The sequence below is a fragment of the Haliaeetus leucocephalus genome, unplaced genomic scaffold, assembly GCF_000737465.1.
Source record: "Haliaeetus leucocephalus isolate CR32 unplaced genomic scaffold, Haliaeetus_leucocephalus-4.0 Scaffold284, whole genome shotgun sequence".
Taxonomy (NCBI): Eukaryota; Metazoa; Chordata; class Aves; order Accipitriformes; family Accipitridae; genus Haliaeetus; species Haliaeetus leucocephalus.
The window spans coordinates 6,693,362-6,702,609 of record NW_010972720.1 but is presented as its reverse complement, the minus strand read 5'-3'; the positions used below and the strand labels follow the sequence as shown (position 1 = coordinate 6,702,609).

At 40.3% G+C, this 9,248-nt stretch overlaps 1 protein-coding gene across 4 annotated transcripts in view; it reads left to right on the top strand.

Moving 5' to 3' along the window:
• Nucleotides 1–9,248, top strand: part of IRF2 (interferon regulatory factor 2) — a 42,365-nt gene that overhangs the window by 1,007 nt on the left and 32,110 nt on the right. Inside the window, exon 1 of one of the 4 annotated variants that reach the window (XM_010569996.1) lies at nucleotides 5,684–5,735. The exons of the other annotated variants lie outside the window; for them this stretch is intronic. The gene's annotated coding sequence lies outside the window, so the exon portion shown is untranslated. Of the gene's footprint in view, nucleotides 1–5,683; nucleotides 5,736–9,248 lie in introns of those variants that run through there. 4 annotated transcript variants of the gene reach the window in all.

The following is a 9,248-nucleotide window of genomic DNA, read 5'->3' as shown; positions in this document are numbered from 1 at the left end:
CCTGAGGGGCAGTTAGGCCGCCACGGGTGGGCTCTGTGGGACCAGCGGAAGGAGGAAGTCCTGTGAAGTGCTGCACAGGGCTGGCCGCTGATGGGCGGTGGTGTTTCCTCGCTGCTGTGCAGCAGGCCTTTCCGCCTCTGGATCTTAAAGTAAACACACCTCTAGAAAGCAAGCATTTCTGGTTCCCCGCCCCCCGCATGGTCTCGGTGAACCCAGCGTTAGCGAGTGCGTCGTTTGAACACTGAACAGCCTTGAACCGTTCTGGTTTTTGCTGGAATAGCCTCTTTTCTCGTGGGTGCAGGCAGCAATGCCGCGGCGCGGCTCATTGCGTGGCGGTTTGCAGAGCGCTGTCCTGCTCCGCGCCGGCAAGCGGAGAGCCAAACCCTGGACGTCTTTCTCCAGAGGAAGTTTATGAACAGGGGTTTTGTTTGTGTGTAGCGCAGAGGGTCAAATTCCAAGCGTCTCTCGCAACGTCTGGGGTCAAAGTTGCAAGTGTTTGAAGAACTGGATCCCTCAGCCCAGGTTCCCAGAGGTGTTCGGGTCTTTAATTCCCATTTTGATTAGTGTCAGCACCTAAACAGTAGAGTGTTTTGAGGCTCTTTTATTTAGACGCAGAGCTCAGATAAAGGAATTTTGGAGTGCAGAACTTTGCTCCTGGTGACTGTATGGGTATAATTTATAGGCCAGCTTACTGTGCTGAGATCTTGCAGACAGCAGTCTCTTGAATGTAGGAGCAGTTGTAAACTACAACCTCAGTTTCTGGAGATGAAATACAGCATGTTTAAGTTTACAGTATTTAAGTCTTAATGGATTTGCATATAATAACCTTTGCAGAATGCCTGCATTAGTACCATAAAAAGAGAGTTGAGTGGAGCAGCAACATTTCAATTCACCCTAATATGGAAACAGTGACATAATTATACAAGTAGCAGAATTGATCTGTGAGGCAGATGGTTTCCGTCTGAATCGCAATCTTTCCATGCCACCAGCCCCTTCAGAGACATCAGTGTCCTTCTCTGGCCCCTGTTGGTAACGTCCCACAGGGGAATTACTTCATGTGCCCCTTGTGTGCAGCAGTTCCTTTTCACTGGTAAATGGTGGTGGAAGGTCTGAGAGCGCCGACTCCTTTGACACAATATCACTTTATTGTGGCCATGTACCACACTGCAGTTCTTCAGCTAGGTACAGGCACGGAGAGGTGTCATTCTGCTGACCCCGGTGTTAACCCTCCGAGGCTGGAGGGTTGGCAGAGGTAGTTAGAGTGGTCAGCCATTATCTTTTACATGTATCTTTGCAGTGCCACCTGGTTACTTGCTGACTGCAAAAGTGACAGGTTTCAGAAGATGTCAGGTCAGTCTCTTGAGAAGAGCTGTTCATCACAGGCCATGTTAGATGGAACGGCGTAGCTAAGAGGTATGAGAAGTAACATACAGGCTGTTAGGAAGTGGGGGTTAAAGACCCCAATCTCCATTGCATTGTGGTCTTTGATATGTGGGACCAGGTGCAGTTAGAGAAAGGCAGAGTCTTCCTGCACAGTTGAGAAAATGATGCAGAAAAAAAGGAGCTAAGATTCAAGAGGAAATAGAAATATTTTTATAATAGAAAGATCCTACATTAGAAGAATGGGCTTTATGTGAATAGATTTGCAGCCAGGCTATCTATGCCTTAAATTAAAACATATAATTATTTATATATACTATGTACATATTAATATAAGCTTAAAAAACAAACAGTGGAGAAAAGCTGATAGGTGAAGAACGTAAAGTTTGCCATGACACATTCTCTCTTGAAGAGGAGCATCGTCCCCATGGTAGTCAAACTGGTATTAAAACATCTCCATTGTATAATACTTGGAGTATCAGAAACTTTGTGGAAACTCAGATGCTGTAGAGACAAACTACAGATGGCATAGAGAGGACAGAGTGACTTGCATATGGTGGTAGGATGAAGTGGGATACTTTTTGTTAAAGAGGAAATAACTGTTTTGGGAGGTAGCACAGGATCTCATGAATTGTTGTTCTAGGCCTGTATAGGAACAGTAGAGATTAGGGCTATATGACTTGTCTGCCCAACCAAGATGTTGACAATGACTGTCAGATATTAAGGGAGAGTAGAGAAGCTGCAAAAGTAGGAAATACGATGGTAATGGGAGGCTTCAGTTGCTCCCACGTAGATTATGTCATGCTTCAACTTGAAATTTGCCCAGGTACTAACTTTATAGATGCCAAAAACCCCTGCTTCCTAGGTTTAGCTTGGAAGGGTACTCTGTGGGTAGCAACTCTGGACAAGGTCCTGGCCAGCAAGAATTAAGAATTAAGAAAATGCCAGCCATCTATGGCGTGACAGTGATCATAATGTACTTAGACTCAGAGTGGTGCTTCAGGAGCAGTAAAGCCAAGGGTTGTTGCAGCAGTGTTTAATTTTCCAAAGTAAATCTTCATAAAGCATGGAAAAAAATTAATGAAATGGTGAGAGGCAGCCAAAAGTGTAAAATACTTGCAAGTGGCATGTAATTCTTCAAAGACACTATAGTAAAGGCTTAGAGCAATTGCATGGCATCTGTCAGAAATACCAAAAAAGCTGAGCAGGCTGACAAGTAAAGTAAAGGAGCTCAGTAGAAGTAAAAAGACATGTTTCAAAAGTTAAATCTTTGCCTCCAAATGGGAAAAGTGGAAAAGAATAGAAAATCTGTGTTAAACACAATAAGGTAGGGCAAAAAGAGTCATGGAACAAGTTGCTAAAGGCATGAAAGTAGTTAGTAAATCCTCTTTGAAATGCATCAAAAGCAGGAAGCCTGCTGATAAGTGATCCATGCATAGAAGGAGTGCCCAAGGAAGATAAAGTCATAGCAAAAGAGTGAAACAAATTCTTTGAGCCTTGCTTCACTGAGGAAGAGTTTAAGGAGATTCCCTTGCAGGAGACTTTTTCTTTTTTTAAGGAGTGAGCATGTTGGAGGATTTCTCCCAAATTGAAGTGTCTTTAAGAGAGGGTATCGGATCAAACCATTGAGAAGGATGAAGTAGGTGGCAGGAGGTGATATCTGTTGAAGAGTTTTGAAGGAAATTAAAATACAAAATTTCTGATACATTGCCTGTAGTGTGTAACTTGTTCTGTAGGCCTGCCTTGGTGCTTCAGGAATAGAAAGAAGGTGACAAATGAGCCGTCAGTTTTTCAGGGTTTCTGGGGAGACTGAGAACTCCAGCGTGGTCATTTTTGTTTGCTTGTTTGTTTGCCAGGTATTAGTGAATGGGATTAGTGAACACAGGTATAAATGTGATACGGTGACAAAGACTAGGCCTGACTTCTGTTGAGGAGTTGTGCGTTGCGAGTCTTCTGGAGTTCTCTGTAGGCATTGCTGAGCTGTTGTTGAGGTCTGGTTGATACAGTCCTTAAAGCAGGGCCAGTTTCAAAGTGGGATTGGATTGCTCCAGGTCGTATGGTCATGGTCAGTTTGCTCAATGAAAGGACATTGCTGGTTGTTGCCCTCCCAGAGTCTGCCTGGGGACTATGCCATTCAATGGGTGGAGGAAGGCATAAGTGGTGATATGACAAGTTTACTGGTTGTATTAACTCATTTGGAGCATAAAGATCCCGAAGACTGAACTGCAAAGACTGCAGAAGGAACTCATTTTGAAAGTCCAGATCTAAGTTTGCAAATGAAATTCGGTACAGGCCAATGTAAGTGTAATGCACATGGAAGGGAATGCAACCTTAACTTTCTGTACACAAGGATGAAGTCTGAACTGACTTTTTACTCAGGAAAAGATCATACAACACAGATAATCCTATGAAAAAACAAGCTCTGTGCCCAGAAGTGGCTAAGAAAGGAGGGGGAAGCTTAGGAATTATTAGGAAGGAGCAAAAAAAGAAATAGAAAACACCATCATGCCACTATAAATCCATGTTGCTCCCCTTTCCTGAATAGTGTTAACAATTTTTGTTCCCCCATCTCAAAAAGGAGGTAGTGAAAGTTGATCAGCTACAGAGAAGGGCATCAAAGATGATCAAGGGTATGAAAGAGCTTCTGTGAACGAGTAAGTAGCTTGAAAAAGAAGTGACTGAAGAGGATGTGGGGATGTTCTTTAAAATCATTAGTGTCATGAAGAAAGTGAATAGGTAATAGTACAGATAAGATAAACATGGCCCAAATAAAACAACTGGGAGGCAGCTTCAAAACAGGAGGTGTTTGTCCTGCAATACATAAGTTGTGGTGCTCATGGCCACTGTGTGTATGTCAGGAGTTTACATGGGTTCACGAGTGATTAAGCGGTCTGTGGGAGAGAAACTTGCTGTGCAACTTAGCAGTCAGAACAGTTCAATATCAAATTTTGGGCACTGACTGCCCACAAAGAATTACTGCAGATGCTGATCAGGAATTATTGCTGAAAACTGCAAATAGAAACCTCTACTGAGAACCATAAGCTACAGTCCATTTGCAGATAACATAGAGAAGCAAGACCGTGTATTGCCCTTTGTTATGTGAATCTTGTGGCATAAGATCTTAGGAAACTTCCAGCAAAAAAATGTTTCTGTGATGATCCTGTTTAATCTGTGCTTGTTACCCCTGGACTTGTTAACCTGACACAAGTTACAGTCAGGTTAACTGCATCCTGTATGCATTTAACATAGCGTAGGAGTGGTACCCCAGCAAAATTCCTCTGATGTTTGCAGGATTAGAACCTCAGCTTACATTTTGTGGATCTTATATTGAAAGTCATGGTCCGTTTGTAAAGAAGTATAACTAATCACGTGTTACTCTTTCTTATCTCCATGACTCGTTTCTAAAGATTGCCCTTTTGAAACTTGATTCTTCAGAGGCCTACAATGATTGTGATATTGAGGGCATAAACCATAAGGTAGTGTTTACAGAAGTTTTATAATAGCTTATGGTGCTATAAACTGTGATTAGTGTAAAACATTTTCTGGTTTGTCCTTTGAGATCACAAGTGCAAAAGCAAAACAACAAATAAGCAAGCCAAAATGATTCTGGGTACAGTGAATGAGAGGAACAGATTTATCAAGTTGCATATTCCTCATGTATGAATAACATTATGGAAAAAATCATTCAGTGTAATTAAATAATTTCCCCTTGTTTTTTTCAGAAGTTTTGCTGGAACTGTATGAAGGTTCTTCCTTGTATTGACTATGTGTGAACTCTTGTATTAAGATTAAAAAGGATTAAAATAACCAGTAAGAAAAATTGGAATCAACAATTAACAGTTATTAACAGTTAGTGGAAAGGAATGCATGTTAACAGTTTAGAGTTTAATGTCTGCATTTATATATATATATATATATGTGCACATACATATCTACATATATATAAAAATATAAAATTAGATGTTTTGTATATAGCATAAATGATCTGTTGTACAGCACACATTTCTTATTGATAGACTGTAAAACAGTTTTAAAACTTGCTCTTCCAGTAAATGCTGGGTATGTTTTCAATTTCTTAGAAGCGGATGAAAAATTACTGGGTTTTTTGAATGAACTAGAAGAAGAGAAAGAAATGGTAAGCAGTAAAGTAATGTTTCGTTTCTTAATGTGTAATATACTGGCAAGCCTAACTTTGTGTATGTTGGAAATCTTCTGACCCCTTTGTTTGCCTGGGGGCAGATTGCAACAAATGTACAGCAATCTTTAGTACAAGGCAGTTGTTTTATCTTGTTGCAGCTTGGACAGAGGCATCCAGGAGCAAATCTGCCTGCACATGGCATGTTGTTTCACCCAAGGTGCAGAACTAAATTCTAACTTTAAATTATTTTAACATTCAATTGTTGCTATGTAGGTTGCTAGCTTTCAAGATGAGCTTGAAAGTAATAATGTCCATATTCTTGGCCCTTAAAAGAGTAGAGCAGGTTATGGTTTGATAGTTTCTCAGTTAACCTTTACAGGCTTGGTTTGTAGCTCCCAGCATATCTGGTGTTAGGCGGAGTTAAGGTGCAGCAAAAGCAAAAGTATTGAAATTTGTCCTTTTGTTTGAACTGCATGTGACAGTGGATGTTGTCTAACCATTTCCCTTTTGATGTAAAATTATTTTAAGTACTTTTTAAAGACTTACATGCTTAACGTTGATATAGCGCAAAAGGAGGAAGGATTGTTTACAGGTTTTGTTTTAAAAAGTCTGAAATGTGGTTAAGTTCTGCTTTTTGATGTGTATGGAGGGATGTATGTAACTTGAAGGGCTTGATGAGTGCACAGAACACGAAGTCTGTACTGTAATATTCCTACTGATATTGGGCATTGCTTGACAGCATTACAGGCAAACCTCTTACAGCTTTATCTAAGCAAGATAATGCCTTAATTCTTTAAAACATTAAGGTAGCAGCAAGTTTAGGTCTTTGTGTGCATTTCATGCATATATATAACATGAATTTGGTGCATGATGTGGGCTTTTGTGCATTTGGTGCACTAGCTGCTTGTTTCAGGTGTTTTGTTGAGTTGTGTAAATGTACTTTATATGCAACTGAGAGATGAATCCAGTGGAAAATACTGAACTACTGAATTTAATTGGATGTGGCATATAAATTTGTACAATCAAAACCAAACACCCCCCACCCCCAAACACATTCCAGAATTGTGACAGCATCTTAAAAAGTTTATCTAAAATAAAAATAATTACACAGTGGGAAAAAAGGTGGTGTAGGAGACTGTTTTTAAATTACTGAAAGCTTTCCTGCAGGATCTGAAATCCCAACAGTGTTACATGAAAAAGATGAAAGCAAAACTTGAGGATAAAATTGAAACCAAATATAAACAAAAGTGAAACTGACTCCATTGGTTTTCATTTCCCAGTTGGCAAAAATGAAAGAATAAACACAGAGCAAAGAAGCGTGAGAGCTGAACTTGAAAAATTATTTCCATTTTATTACTTATTTCATCTGTCGGTAAGTGTGGCTTATGTATGACAGCACTCCGTTAGCAGACTACACAGTAGGGAGTAGGAGTTGCTCGCCCTGGTTTATCCAGGTACCACTTTTCCCACCCAGTGTTCTGGGCAATGGCCCCGCAGTACAGGAAGCGGCATCTTCTTCAGTCACGGAAGTAACATTTTGAAATGCTGTGGCAAACACATACAGAAAGTGCAGTGGAGGTGATGACATCCAGTATGATGAAAGGGAGTCATTCAGCTGGTGGGTGTGCTTGAATTTTACTTGTGTTGAGATCTGAGTTGTTAATAGGATCCAGTATAAAACAGGTGGTGGGCTTTTTTTTGCTTCCCACCTTTGGGATTGTCCACTTAGATACAGATCAGATCAGCACTAACCAAAAGATGTTACCTGATATCAGCTTTACTGATGACATGAAGTGACTGTGAATGGTTTCACTCCATTTCCACAGATCTGTCAACAGCTAGAAGGTCCTTTTTGACTTTGAGAACTAGCTGGTGAATTAGGCAAAAGATGGCCAAATGAGTGGCTGTGGAATCTCAAATGAATATCCTTATATGTAGAGACGTGTGCTTCTGGGCTATATTGGTTGGGTGTTGAAGAGACAATCGCTGCTCTGCTGAAGCTATACGAGGGTGAAATGAAAGACTTTAATTTCAGAGGTCTAATTCTCACACATTTGCACATGTTGCATTCGAACATACAAAAACTGAATTCTTTGGATGCCAAAACTGTTCTGGAGATTTGAGACTGATGAGAGGTGCTGATGAAGACTAGCTTTGTTTAGTTTAATAATATTTATCCAGCTTAGATGAGAAATGAAGATGAGTTCAGTGCTCTCACTCTAGCTCAGTAGTATTTTAGGAAACTTCCAAGATAGAAATAGCTGCTGCAGATCAGAAATTGAGGCTGTCTCATTGCTGTTGGTCTGTGGTCAACACAAAAACTTGAAATTAAGAGCACATTTTGTAACCGATCCTATTAACTATTCATATCTCAAAGTGAAAATGAGTTAAGTTCCTTATGTCCTGTGGCAGTGGAAAAAGTAGCATTTTTATAAGAAGGAGAATTACATCATACCGTATCAACAAGCGTCAGTATTAAGCATTTAATACTTAGCACTCTTTAAGTGTAAACCTTTCAAGCGTATGTACGGAAGAAAGACATTTCTCTCTTAAATTCTCCAATGTCAAGCAATATCTCTGTAATAACTAATTCAATTTAGTTTTTGTGCTCAACACATCTGCTTCTTTCATGGTGCTATTTTTGTAACCGTAAATAAGTGCATGTGACAGACATGTTTCCAGCTCGCAGTGTGGATGATTCAGAGGATCCCAGCCCCCAAGTCTGTGCCTGCTGTGGTCTGTCTGTAAAGAAAGCATCTAAGTAAGCAAGAGAGTGTTTTTTACAAATCCAAACCAGCATATACTTTTCTTTAATACCTTCTCTTGGAAGTAAAGGAGAACCTGCTTTCTCAAGGGCTGGTTTTGGTGCTCGCTGTGAGGTTAAGCAGAAGGAGTTTATGTCTTTTGCTGTTGGTTCAGGGTGCTGCACTAGCAATTAGAAGTTCAGGTAACAAAAGTGTAGGTGTGGGTTAGCTATTAACTTCAGTGGTAGAAACTGCCCTTGCCCAGACAATAAAATGAAAGCTTTAAGCAAATATTAAATCACACTTTAGTGTAGCGTGCAAATAGTTTTTGCTGTGTGTTGCAGAACAGTATGTTATACAAACAAAGGTGGCTGTGAGAAACAAGCCCAATCCGAGCAAGGTGGATTACATCAGGTGCAGGTCATGGCCAGTGAATGTGAAAACTCTTCCTTGAACACATTGCTCAGTGTTAGTTATCTGGAATAATTTTTCTGCTTCTCTGAGTGCATCTAAAATGCCATTGTCTTCTCTGCAATACTGCCTGAGCCTCATAAGCCACCAGTGTGGGAACATTGAGATTAAGGACTTGTGTTTTACGATGGCTGCTTTTCTTATATATAGCACCCTATAAAGCACTGACCCTGTACTTAGGCAGAAGAATGCTAGACAGGACATGGAGATGAGGTCTGCCCAGGCTTTAAAAAGTATTTTTACAATTTAAGATCTTGATCTTGCAGATACTTGCATGTGTGATTTTCCACTGCTTTCAGAGGGTCACATGTAGGAAACATGTTGTGCTTGTTAAAAGTTTAAGGGGTGTCTCCTGTAAACCTAGTCACAGAGCACGTGAGAGTGCATGGTCTAACACAGCCACGGAGAGACTTAAAAAAATGCTGTTGAGTTGCATCAGTATGATAAAAGAACTGATTCTTGATAATTGTTTGAGCCTTAATAGCCTTCTAGTTTTCACCAGGCTGGAAAATTCT